Raw genomic sequence first — 12,365 nt, 5'->3', positions numbered from 1 at the left:
GTCTTGCACCTCCACCTCATCCTTAATAATAGACTCCAATATCTTTCCAACCACTGATGTCAGGCTAACACGCCTATAATTTCCTGTATTTTGCATCCCTCCCTTCTTGAAGAGTGGAGTGACATTTGCAATTTTGCAGTCTTCCAGAACCATTCCAGAATCTAGTGATTCTTGAAAGATCACTATTAATGCCTCCACAATCTACTCAGCTACACTTTCAGAACTTTGGGGTGTAGTCCATCTGGTCCACATGACTTATATACCTTCACACCTTTCAGCCAGCACATTCTCCTTAGTAATACTGACTACACTCACTTCTGCCCCTGAACTCAGGAATTTCAGGTGTACTGCTGGTGTCTTCTACAGTGAAGACTGTTACAAGAATTAGCCCTTGTAATAATGATCAGTGAGGCACAAAATCTATATTTACCGTCAAGTACCTTTATCATCTAAACTAGCAAGTACATGAATTCATACGCTAAATACCTTGTCTGCACACCCGCTAAGTTTCTCTGACTCTCCTGAGCAGTCAAAGAATAGTAAAGGTATTACCTGAGCAAAGGAGTCTACTCTGGCCAGGCATCCTCATGATCCCAATTCACTCTCCACGTGTTCCACACAGGGTCACTCAACCTGTATTTGCAATGGTTATTCTCCTAAGTTACTGCTGCCAGCACACATGAAGCATCCACTTTTAAATCCATTCCTTATCAATTCAAATATTGCATTTCAATGTCATTGGCTACAGGTCATGAGTCTGACCTTTAACACCTTGTTATTGACTCTGCTCCAAGCCAACATTCATTTATTGCTCTCTTCCCAACAAGTGACAGTCGATAACTTATGGATCTTTGTTCTCAATCAGCAGCCAGCTTGATTGTCGCAGAACAGACACTGACTCCAACAGTCAAAAACTTGCATGTTATATCAAACCAAAAAACATTGCACAAATAACTTCTTATCTGGATATTATCTATAGTCCAACAGATTACCTGGAGCATCATTGTCTCTTCTTTAAAACATAGAAAGCCAAGCAACTTCATCTCACAAAATGTAAAAACAGTATCTTCATAAAATGACAGCCTCCATTCCCAAGCACATGACAGGAACAAAGACAATTGATCTGTTTATTTCCACTTTCCTCGATTCATTCAAATTCACTGATTTGTAGACTGTCATTCTTTCTGCCCAGCAAGACTGATGCAAAATATTTATTGAGTTTGTCCCTATTTCTATGCCCCTTATTATTATCTCTCCAGCATAATTTTCCAGCGGTATGATATCCATTTTATTCTTTATAATCTGTAAAACTTCTGGGGTCCTCTTTTATATAATTAGCTAGTTTACCTTCATTGTTCGCCTTTTCTCTCCTTATTGCTTTTTTAGTTGTCTTCTGGTGCTTTTTAAAAGCCTCCCAATTCTGTAGCTTCCTACTAGTTTTTGCTATATTGTATGCCCTCTCCTTTGTTTTTATGCCAACCTTGACTTTCCTTATCTCATCCTCCCTTTAGAATGCTCTTTCTTCTTTGGATGAAGCAATCCAGTACCTTCTGAGTTACTCCTGGAAACTCCAGCAATTACTGCTCTGTCATCATCCTCAATAGTGTCCCCTTCCATTCAATTTTGGACAGCTCCTTTCTCATGCCTTTTGCTCCATTGTATAAGTTCAAGTTTAATTATCATTCATCCATTCACATGAATAGTCAAAAGAAATAGCATTCCTCTGGGCAAGGTGCAAAACACAGTACCAACAGTCACACGCAGCACATATAGTTCATATAATTATGGTCACAAAAAAACAACCAAAGTTACAAAAGAATTTATTAAAAAATAGTAATATAGCCCAAGTTTCTGAGTGTCATGCCCTGTAGATTGATAGTGTTGTCCTGGAGTCATGTTTCCACAAGAATAAGCACCCAGTATTCCTCATATTACACAAGAGCAGCCATAGATGAATGCATTCCAGCTTGTTTTCCACCGAGCAAAAACTGGAGGGCAAAACCAACAGGACGTGCCAGCCCTCAACCCAGTACAGAATCCAGTGGCACACAAGCAGCTCCAGTATCTCCTTCCCTGGCGACAACTACAGGCAAGCCTGAGGCATGAGGGACTAGTCCGCACCTAAACTGAGGTCACGCAGCACCTTTGGCTTCACCACTGAACCAGTGAATCAGGCTCATAGTATTCTACATTATCAACATTCAACAAGGTCTGGTGATCACAGTAAAATTGTCCAGTACCTGCACCATTCATTGGATCACACACCGCCTCTGACTCCGTCTTACCTGGGCGTCTGAAGCAAGCTGCAACATGGTGCACAACAAGTTCAGCTCCGCCACCAATGAGCAACTCACTAGTGGGACAGACCTGCAGCACTTGATGTTCCTGATAACTAGAAGTGTCTTGTGATCTTGAAAAAGACTTGCACTTTTGGTTGGACCCAGAGAGGCTGTTGTGCCCAAGTGCACCACCATATTACCAGAAAAACCAGAACATCAGGTTTTAGCTTTTTCTCTCTCCTCTCTCTCTCTCCCCCCCCCCCCCCTCACACAGACTGCAGGGTGAATTCTATCGCTTTATAATCACTGCCTCGCAGGATTCCTTTACCTTAAGCTTACTAATCAAATCCAATGTAGAAATGCCTCTTCCCTAATGGGCTCAACCATATGCTGCTCTGAAAATCCATCTCGTAGGCAATCTGCAAATTCCTTCTGTTGAGTTCCAGCACCAACCCGATTTTACCAATTTAACTGTATATTGAAACACACCAAGATCATTCTCACGTTGTCCCTCTTACAAGTCCTTTCTATCTCCTGCTGTAGTTTGTAGCCCACATCCTAGCTACTGTTTAGAGCCCTGGATATACCTCCCTTCAGGTTCTTTTTACCCTTGCAGTTTCTTAACTCTTCCCACAAGGATTCTACATCTTCTGATCCTATATCGCTTATATCTAAGAATTTTAATTCATTGTTTTTACCAACAGAACAACGTTTCTGCTTACTTTCCTGTCATTTAATCCAGTATGTATTCTTGGATGTTAAGCTCCCAATCATGATCATCTTTCAGCTATGGCTCAGTGATGCCCACAATGTCATACCTGCCAATTTCTAACTACATTCCAAGGTCATCTAATTTCATATTCTGTTTGCATTCAAGTATAACACCTTCAGTCCTGTATTTATTACCCTTTTCAATTTTGTTGCCATGTTACCAAAAATTAAATTCTTATCCCTATCTAAACATGTCAACAATTTTTAATTCTGGAAACTTCTGTAACATCATCATGTACTCGTCTTCACTTTTACTGTAGCCTTACTTTTCCAACCTGTAGATCCTTACTATTTAGTTTAAAGCCCTATCCACAGCCCTGGTTATGCAATTTGCCAGGAATTTAATGCTTACGTTAATCAGATTTTCTCATTTACCAGAATAAATTGATAAGATATTATTTGATCAAGCAAAACGGCTCCACTATTAAAATATTCATTATTGCTAGGATCTGTGAACTTCATTTTGTTGAATTACTGGGAAAGAGGATTTCCCAGTGTTTTGTCATTTCTTTGAAAATGACTTCAAACTCATTTCTTAAATACTTTATGCAGTCAATTGTTCACGGTTTCATCGAATAATACTGAAAATAATCACACGCCTAATTCTGCAATGCAAATCATCTCACTTATTCTTCTGCTTGTTAGATTAACATCTAATAAAACATGCCGATATTGCATAGTAAATAGTATTGACCCGCACAAGTTCCAAGAGCCTCAAATGTTTTGAAGAAATCAGTAAATGGAATTTTGCATTCTTTACACACAGCATTCACTTAGTCCTTTTACGTTTCTAATAAATTATACAAAGTAAATTGGTTCCAAGGCATTGCTCCAGACTATGTTAGAGTTTCTGATCTGGTTCAAGACAGTAATGGAAGAAGTATATCATTGCCCACAACCTAATAATATCAATAATTACATGCATTCTCAATCCTAACCTGAGCCAGTAAGTCCCACTAAAATATGAAACTATAGATTTTGGGTGAGCAGAGAATCAGCTGTGATAGTATTCTTCATCGAATTGACACCAACCACCTGTTGAATTCACTTAGTATTATCACTTTGCTGAAATGTCAAAAATGTCAAAATCTCAGGTGAAGAGAGAATGAGAGATAATTTTAGTTGTATATCTATATCTAATGTTCTCCAAGTTAGGCCACCACTAACTCCCATATTACTCTTACCAACACTGAAAGATACCAAAAAATGTGACAATCAAAACCGCGAGAGATTTTGAGTAACACACACTAAATGGTGGAGCAGCTCAGTAGGTCAGGCAGCATCCTTCATTTTGAGGAAGGGTCTCCACTTGAAAAGTCGCCTGTTTATTCCTCTCCATAGATGCTGCCTGACCTGCTGAGGTCCTCCAGCATTTTGTGTGTGTGGCTCAGTTTGACAACAGGAAGGAGATACATTCTGGAGCATTCTTCATTTCTAGAAGTCCTTCATCCCAGTCAAGTCATCTGGTCCCACATTCCTGCCATCATTATCTGATTCTTTTGAATATATCTCAGGATGGGGGTAAATGTAAAGGAAAAAAAAGAGCTGTGGTCAACAGAACTGAAGAGAAAGATCATTATTTTAGAAATAATTGGTTTAAAGCACTGATCTATAATATATTCATTAGAGATTTAGTCAATCAGTTTTTTTTATGTTTTTGTAAAATAATGAACATAAAGAAAAATTGAGTAGTGGTAAAGTTGCAGGCATAACTGCTCCTATTTTATTGTAAATTAGATACTCCTAAAGCATTTTAGTTAGAGTGATTGAGATGATCACTCAGATATATGCAAGATCGTCTGAGAATGCATTTTTCTCCAAAGCCAGAATTAGTGAAATTGCAGGAGAAAAGCTTTCGATAGGATCAAAGATTTTCTTTTTTGCATCTAGAATGAAATATATGGGTTTGTAAATTTGTGTGTGTGTGTATTTCTCAACAAAGATAAAGCATTCATGTATTTTTCTAACTCTTTATGCAGACTGAAGAGTGCTTCCCTCAAAACAAAAGAGAAGAGGTATGGACTGTGTTATTGATTTTACAGTATATTGATCAAGAAAATACTGACTGGCAAGCAAAGAATGAGCTCAGCAGGAACTCAGAATGCAAGTTTATGCAGTTATTCAGCATCATCTGTGTAGGATGTGAAAGCCGTATTATTTGACATGTGTTGCTTGTCTTCCCCCGGAACATATTTTATCACAGTTAAATTCTATAACATAGGAAGAGGATGATCATTCCTGGTGTCATTGAGGATGGGAAGTAATGCAATATGAGTCAGATTAGGTCACGAGAAGCACTGTTTAAAAAGCTTTTGTGAAATTCACAACTACTCATTTTCTTTCATCAAAAGAGTGCATTCATCAAGGTCCTGAAAATCTGTACATTAACCTTCTGAAATACCAATATGATGAATGAATCTCTGTAAAGAATCTAGTCATGCCCTAATTGTCTAAACTCCTAAAGTGTGACTAAAGACTGAAGCACTGAATTACCGGCATTTTGAATGATAAATATTTTGCATGAATGGTGGTAACTTAGCTCATGGTATAGTAATGCTATCTCAGAAATAATTAACTCTAAGTTACAACAAAATGATTGTGGAATATTCGTTTACTCCATACTTTTTAGTTGAAATACTTGCAAAATTGAGAAGTTAAAAATCCAACTCTTTAGATATTCTTTTCATTTTACATATTTCATCCTTTTTTTCTGCTGAATTTTGCAACTACAAATTACAGTATGCAGAGGACGCTGGGTTAAAGTATCACCTGGCAAAATTGCACATGATGAACTGATGCATTTCTCACAAAATATTTAAAATATATCTGAAAGTAAAATAAAATTTCAGAGGCTGGAAGTCTAAAATAAAAACAGAAAATGTTGGATGCACTCAGGAAGTCAGACAGAATCAAGAATTGATGTTTCAGGTCAAGTCCCCTAGTCAGAACTAGTGAAATAAGAAAACAAGTTTAAATTGCTCAGGAAATGCGGATAGGATGGATCGGACAAAGGAAATACCTCTGACAGAATGAGGCCACCGTTGTAGTGATAAAGTGCTCTTAACAAAGCCCTCAGGTTGATTGGTTAAGGAGGGTAGATACAGAAAGAGGAAACAACCAGACATATAAAAGCAGTGTTATGCAGTTCAGAGATGTTGGAGAGAGCTGAAATCAAAAAGAAAATGTTTTTTAAGGAATGTGGAGAAAACATCCGTTAGTCTTGCGAGACCATGGATCTGCGCTTGGAAAGTCTTCACTCTCCAGGGCACAGGCCTGGGCAAGGTTGTATGGAAGACCAGCAGTTGCCCATGCTGCAATGCAAGTCTCCCCTTCTCCACGACACTAATGTTGTCCAAGGGAAGGGCATTAGGACCCATACAGCTTGGCACCAGTGTCGTTGCAGAGCAATGCTACCTCGGCTGGGCCTCGAACTCATGACCTTCAGGTTGCCAGTCCAATGCCTTAACCACTTGGCCACGTGCCCACACCGGAGAAAACAAACTGAATTAATAATACAGTTCCTTTATAGTGGAACTGATCAGTTCTGGTACAAAGGATGTTTACTGAAACTATAAAAGAAATCTATCCAATGGCTGAAAGATACCATTAGTTGGCTCTCAAAAACGAAATTCTTGTTAGTCAAATAGTTTGGTCTGAGTAAATTCCATTGAAACATTCACAGAGAAATAGTTTTGTAAATACATATCATTTATGGCATTTCTCAAATACTGTGTGCTTTTCATCAAAGTTCAAAGTAAATTTAGTTTCGAAGTATGTATATGTAAAATTCAAAAAAAGTGAGTCCATAGGGTTGGTTCGAAGTTGGTTCAGAAACCTGATGGTTGAAGGGTAATAACTGTTCTTGAACTTCGTGATGTAGGACCCTAGGCTGCTGCATCTCCTTTCCAGATGGTAGTAGTGAGAAGAGAGCATGGCCTGGATGATAGGGGTCCTTAATGGTAGATGTTGATTTCTTGTCGCAGTGCTCCTTATAATTTGCTCAGTGATGACAAATGCTTTGCCTATGGTAGTCTCATGGAAGATATTACCAGATTATCAAATATCATTAGATATTTAATATCAGTGATAGATGGAATTTTTGAGGTGATTTAGGCTTGGAGGAGTCAGATTATTTGAGGCAATCTCACCAGTGGCTTGCCTGAAGTATTCTCCTCTTCTTGGTCCTGTAATAATATTAAGAAAAATACTTGTTTTGGACTTCACAGACCATTAGTTGGTCCTTTACACCAATACACAGAGAACACACTATTTTTTTGGTACATCAAAATTATATCATAGAAGCATATCTTACGTAGGAATGATTTATAAAATGAAATTAGATGGGAATAAAATTTTTTAAAAATGATGAATCTCCCACTATTAAGGTAGTTTTTACTCATGTACTCTTAAATCTAAAGTACAGATTGAAAGATGATGGGTATAGATGTAGGTCAAATTCTAGGAAACATCATTCTTTATCATCCATGTTATTGAGATGTTTCCATGTCTAAATGGGTGCATTTGAGGAATGTTATCCCCCAACTAAGTTACCCACATACTGACCTTCAGAAAATAATAATGAGCCTTTCAACTGTTAATGTATTAAATTTCTTTTATCAATGATTGAGAGTTTTTATACATTATTTAAAACCTAATTTATCTATTTAAGGATATCCAAAATTTAGATACTTTTCTAAGAGACTAACATGACAAACTTGCTATTGTCATGCATTTTTAAATATCCAGTTAATTAACTTAATTTCCTAACATCCTTCCTTCTGGCTAATTGTCTCTTGAGTAAATGGAAAATTTCTGCAATAAATAGAAAATGATCTTGGCACGGTGGGAGATATGCAAAAATGCTTTTGTTAGAATAATAAAAGTTATTTCAGGAATTATTAAACATGAATCCAATAAATTTAGCACACCACTCAAGCTAGCAGATTCTGAATAATACATTCTTATTCAAATCTTAACTACCTAAACAAGGTGAAATGCAAAGATCATGAGTGTAATTAGTGTTTGAAAAACAGCAATAAGATAATGATTAAAGTATCTGACTAAACTCTAATGTACAGTATTAGGAATCATAACGAGTAACCAAATGGCTTTTATTTTCCAGTTGTGTGTTTCCAGCTATTGTTTACTCATTAAGCATCTGAATTTTCTCATTATTAATTGACATATAAAGTGTAAAAATGTGGAGTCTGATGTTCTATTGTAGTGCACAAAACCTCCAAAGTAATATGAGAAGTGAAAGGTTTCACAATTTAAATATTGCAGGCAACAAGCAAGTGTGATACTGTGGTACAATGACGATAGCTTCCATTCCTGGAGAGGTAAAAGCTGTGTCAGAAATACTCCATTCTTTAGGCCTGGCAAGATCTTCTTCAAGACTGATCATCCACTTTGTGGGGAGCATCTTTTCACTTGCATAAGCTAGGCCTGTACCCCAGCTGGCCTTCAGTTCTTTTGAATGCCAAGCAGATAACCCTTCTTCTCAGGATGTGGAAGTTCCTAACCTGGGAGTCCCCCTCACACACACCACTCCTCATTGTTTTGCCACCTATGTCATTCTTCCTCTTACATGATGTTTTGTCTAAGGTAGACAAAAATCCTTTCCTAATTTAGATTTGCATACCTTGCTTAACCAACGATGTTTGCACTGACCATGATGTTAATCCAAACTAATCCCAACTGGCTGGGCAAAGTCCATATCCCTCTGTTCTCTTTTTTCATATACCTGTCTAAATGCTCCTTAAACATTGTTATAATATCTGCTTCTACCTCCTTCACTGCCAGTGCATTCCAGGTACCTTCTAAATATCTAAATATCTAAATATCATAAATATCATACTCTGCCTAAATATCATACTTCATAAATTTCCTTTAGTCTTTTCCCTTTCACCTTAAACCTATGGCCTGTAATATTTGATATTTCCATCGTAGAAAAAGGATTCTGACCATCGACCAGTGTATGCCTCTCATTTTAAATACTTCTTACTGGATCTCCCCTCAGTGTCCCATGCTGCAATAAAAACAACCCAAGTTTGTCCAACCTTTACCTTCGCAAATTTTAAACTCATTGCCTTGGCCGAAGACAAACATGCCATACGCCTTCTTTACCACACTATCCACCTGAGATGCCATCATCAAAGAACAATGGATTTTTACCCCAAGATCCCTATAAACATCATTGTTCCTAAAGATCCTGTCATTTACTGTATACTTACTATTTGCATTTGATACCCAAAATACATCATCCAATATTTGTCTGGATTAAATATTAACAGCTATTTCTCCACCAAGTGATCAATATATTCTTTCCTTTTGTCATCAGATCTCTGAACAATCCATAAACGCTTGAACACCACTTCATTCTTCCACTTTTTTGCACTATTTATCTATTTTGTAATTTCTAGTAACATTATGTCTTTGCAGTTTACTGCTACTGCAAAGCAACGAGTTTGACACCATATAAGACAGTGATAATAAACCTCATTTTGATTCTGATCCCTACTGTATCATGTGACATCTTCAATATCCCAAATTCTACCAATTGTTGTGTCGTCTGAAAACATGCTAATAAGACCACCTGCATCTTCATCCATTTATATATACACACGAAGACCCTAAAAAACTCAACTGTAATTGATTAGAGTCACATACAGCTAAAAGAATATATTTAAACATTACCATTAGACCACAAGATATAAGAGCAGAATTAGGCCGTTCAGCACATTGAGTCTGTTCCACCATTTCATCATGGGTAATCCAATTTCCTCTCAGCCCCAGTCACCTACCTTCTCTCCGAATCCCTTCGTGCCCTGACCAATCAAGAATCTGTCAACCTCTGCCTTAAAAGTACATAAAGTCTTGGCCTCCATAGCTGCCTGTGGCAAAAAATTCCATTAGAGAAGTAGAGGGTGGAGGGAGAATTTTGCATGAGTATTAGTGTGAAGAAACCCCATCTTATTTCTGTTTAAAACTAGTCTGGTTGGAAAATTATGTACAGAATGCACTCATAGGTTCAATTTACTTTGTGTGAGCGACTCCCTGATGTTGGAATGGAGTAAAGTTATTCCCTTAATAGACAAACAAAAATGTGTCTTACCAAAGCAGACAGAAAAACAAAGCAAAGTGACCTTTCTTCTACACATAAAGCATTTTTGCATTTGGTTCCTTTGACTTTTTTTTAAATATTGTTCCAGACACTGTTCTCAGTTCTGAAGAGAAATACTGTGCTATGCAGAAAAACAGATATTGAAGATATACTTGTTCCTATTTTGAAGCACTATTTTACATTTGTTACCTTAGACTGAACTGAATGTAGTCCTTTGAATTTTTATCCAAGACATCGACTCTTTATTCCTTTCCACAGATGTTGCCTGACCAGCTGAGTTCCTCCAACATTTTGTGTTTGAAAACCTGTACCTACTTTTACTATACCAGAGGATTAATAGAGAGAGTCACTTGCTCACTAGTACTGTTTATATAGTGACAGAACTGTATCTACCACTACTGTACCCTTATATTACATAGTAACAAATTGTTATCCTCTAATGCAGGGTTCCCCAGTTAGTTTTCCACAAGGGCCAAATTATGTCAAGCATGCCAAGCCAAGGGCCAAAACTTCCAGGGATTTTTTTCCATTGCGCCAGTAAGTTGTTTTATGAGCAGATGTTGTTGTTGCTGCTATTACCATTTGTAGTAGTAGTAATTTAGGAATTTAGGCCTGGGATTCTCAAAGCCTGTGTTGTGGGTCACACAAGAAAAAAAAATGCTCTCTTGAAACAAAATAAGTCCAAAACCAACCATTTAATTATGACTACAGTTATCACAACTGTCAGCTGTCACATTGAGAACTCATCTGGGACTTAAAATACACACACACACACACACACACACACACGAACAGAGTAAACGTGGTAGTCTTCACCACTTCTCTTCCACACAAAGAACACTTCTCTTCCACACAGAGTTTTAATAGTACTGCCTTTTCCACTGTTTCTGTTCTCTCATTTAATCTATTTGTTCTTTTTAATTAAGCTGTGTAGCATTTGAAGTATGAAGTGTAGCTATAAATGAAATTATCAGTATTATTGTTGTTGTAATATTATATCACAATAAGATTAACAAATGGACAAAAGTAAATTGATTCACTCACGAATCAGTGAGAGAAGTGACAGCGACGTGATGAGGCAATTCTTCTGCTGTCAGGCCTGTATTCTGTTGTGGCAATCCTGAGGCACTGGCCAAGATGTGCATTGGAGAGTCTGTTTCTGTCCTGGTTCTTGATAGAGTTCGTTGAAGAAAACGATGACTCACATATGTACATGGAGGGGAATAGTGTGAGTAGGAGCATTGCAATAGCTCTCATGTTTTTGAATTGAGCTTGGGGAACCACGTTGATCCAAAAGTCACTCACCCCAACGTCCTTGTGTTGTGCTTTGAGCAAATTAGGTGTCCCCATTTCCAAGACCTCCATCTGAAGAGTTGCCTCATCTATGGAAGGCAACAGCCTCTTGGCCTCTGCAGTCCACTGGGTGTCAGCCGAAACGGGTGTCAAATTGTTCCCTGAAGTTTTCTGCCAGGCTCATCACTAAATCTTTCATCACTGGATCCTCCAGCATTTCGTTCTTCTCGCAATGCTCCCGCAGACGTGGAAAGTGCAACTTTCTCCCATGAATGTCTCTCTCCAAAAGGTTCAGCTTTGACCGGAAAGCTTCAATCGCCTCCTACATGTCCGCAACAGTGTGGTTGTTGCCTTGTAATTGTGGATTAAGTTGATTTAGATGAGACATGATGTAACACAAAAAAAAGAACATGTGCCATCACCTTGTTGTCACTTAAAAACCTCTTAAATCCTTGGGCTTTTTGGCTCTGCAAGCTGGATAAAAAAGACACAAGCTCATCGTGCAGGTGGCACACCCTCTCCAACACACGCCCTTTGCTCAGCCAGCGAACATCATTATGCAGCAAAAGATCTTTGTGTTCTGCTGACATTTCCTCCAGCAATACTCTGAAAAGGCGATGTTGCAGACTAGAACTCTCAGGAGCGAAATTTACCAGTCTCATCACAGTATCCATTGCCTCTTTCATTTCTCCACACAGTTTAGCGCACAACACTGATTTGTGAATAATGCAATGAAATGCCAAGAGTGCTGGGTTAACGGCGGCAAACCTGCTTACCAAGCCTTTGTGTTGTCCCACCATCGACAAAGCCCCATCAGTGACAATGGACACAATTTTGCTCACATCCAAGCCATTCTTCTCAAAGAAGTATGTCAATTCGTTAAAAATTATTTCCCTAGT

General features: G+C 38.0%; 1 protein-coding gene across 14 annotated transcripts in view; it reads left to right on the top strand.

Annotated features, from left to right (window-relative positions):
• The window catches only part of LOC134357390 (guanine nucleotide-binding protein G(I)/G(S)/G(O) subunit gamma-7-like), a 347,522-nt gene that overhangs the window by 171,649 nt on the left and 163,508 nt on the right, over positions 1 to 12,365 (top strand). For 12 of the 14 annotated variants that reach the window (XR_010020614.1, XR_010020613.1, XR_010020615.1 and 9 more), the window contains one exon: positions 5,030 to 5,065. The exons of the other annotated variants lie outside the window; for them this stretch is intronic. The gene's annotated coding sequence lies outside the window, so the exon portion shown is untranslated. The remainder of the gene's footprint in view (positions 1 to 5,029; positions 5,066 to 12,365) is intronic. 14 annotated transcript variants of the gene reach the window in all.

The sequence above is a fragment of the Mobula hypostoma genome, chromosome 16 (genome assembly GCF_963921235.1).
Source record: "Mobula hypostoma chromosome 16, sMobHyp1.1, whole genome shotgun sequence".
Lineage (NCBI taxonomy): Eukaryota > Metazoa > Chordata > Chondrichthyes > Myliobatiformes > Myliobatidae > Mobula > Mobula hypostoma.
Note: the sequence above shows the minus strand (reverse complement) of the source record. Positions and strands in the feature narration are given on the sequence as shown.